Below are 1,663 nucleotides of genomic sequence, written 5' to 3' on the forward strand. Positions count from 1 at the left end.
CCTAACCAAGTGGTTTTTGTGCCTAAACCTAACCAGACCTTAACCACAGGGCATCATGATGATTTCGGAACAACGGGACTTCGGAACAATGGGATGTCGGACCAATGGGCAGAATCCGTTTTTTTATTTGTGAATAGAAGATTACAGGTTAGGGTAGTAAGAAGCGAGTGGAGCGGGATAAAATTTATGATGGAGCAGAGCGGAGCGAAGAATGCGCAGAACCAAGCGGAGCGGACGAGCGGCGCAAAGTGACAGGTCTGCGAGCGAGGAGCAGAAATTTTCACCCTCTCTGCTCCGCTCACATGCTCTGGCGGAGTCATACAACCATGGGGCAGACTGGTGGGTGGAGTCATATGACCATGGGGCGGACTGGTGGGCGGAGTCACACAAGCGTGGGGCGAGGAGTCTAGTTATAAGTCTTGTTTTTATGTAAGATTTGTTAATTAGCAGTGTGGCACAATGTGTAAGTAAAAGCTGTTGATTTTGATATGTCGGTGCAATAAAAAAAAAAAGGTCTTTAAAACCAATAAACAATAGTGATAAATAATCGTGATCTCAATATTGATCAGAATAATCATGATTATCATGTTGGCCATAATCATGCAGCTCCACTTTTTTTTGCCTTTAATGGACAGGACAGGTAAGTGTGAAAGGGGGAGAGAGAGAAGGGGGGATGACATGCAGCAAAGGGCCACAGGCTGGATTCGAACCTGGGCCGCTGCAGCAACAACCTTGTACATAGGGCGCCTGCTCTACCACTAAGCCACCGACGCCCCATGCAGCTCCACTTTTAACTGTCAATTTCAGACATTTATCTGTTACTGCAGCTGTTTAAACTTCTTCACTCGGTAGTTTACACGTGCTCTCAGTTGCATCAATGTGGTGTTCAAGAGTTATAGCCGACTCAGTGTGTGGATATCTGTTTTAAATAAATGATAATAAACTCTTTTACTGTTAGTAGACAGGTGGGTGGGCGGGGCTTAGCTGGAGGCAATACAGTTCTCAACAGGCATTAAGCTAGCGCTAGCTAACAAGTTCTGTTGTCTTGTTTTAGACAATGGAGGAAGATGATGTGAGTGGTGCGTTCAGTGAGTGTGGGAGCGCACTCTGACACAAACTGGACCGTTCATAATTTCAGAGCGCTGTCTGAATGTAGCGTTGGGTTATCCAGAACAGCGCACTCTCAGAGTGGCAGAGCGCACTCTGGACACTGTCTGTGGAGACGGAGCAGCAGAGCGCAGTGCGGAGTGAATGTGTGATTAACTTAACCGTTGGTTCATTCATGTAGAAATATAACGCTACGTTTCTTCCACCAACAGGGCTCTCATTTTAGTGTAGAGCGTCAGACTGAATTTACCAACGCACCATGTCAGGTCACTCACTCTCCGGGACCGCCAGTGTTACTTGAATAAGTAAACACTGACCAACGGGGGGGTGCTGTGGCCGTGCTGCGGCTGTGTTGCCTGCTCTCTCCGGTTTTACGCCAGGCTCGGCTCCTTTCAAAGACTCCTTGCGAAGCACTCCTCTGGGGGGTTTCGGACCTAATTGTATTGCGGAGTTTTGCACAGCGGCGACCGGATCTTTGCTCTCAAACCACAAAAAATGTGATGGCACAACAGTCTCCTTCAGTACATTATTCTATGCTTACTTTTGATTTTCACAT

At 47.2% G+C, this 1,663-nt stretch overlaps 1 protein-coding gene across 2 annotated transcripts in view; it reads left to right on the forward strand.

Moving 5' to 3' along the window:
* Nucleotides 1-1,663, forward strand: part of LOC126399485 (microfibril-associated glycoprotein 4-like) — a 9,562-nt gene that overhangs the window by 5,559 nt on the left and 2,340 nt on the right. The window lies entirely within an intron of this gene.

The sequence above is a fragment of the Epinephelus moara genome, chromosome 13 (genome assembly GCF_006386435.1).
Source record: "Epinephelus moara isolate mb chromosome 13, YSFRI_EMoa_1.0, whole genome shotgun sequence".
NCBI classification, from domain to species: domain Eukaryota; kingdom Metazoa; phylum Chordata; class Actinopteri; order Perciformes; family Serranidae; genus Epinephelus; species Epinephelus moara.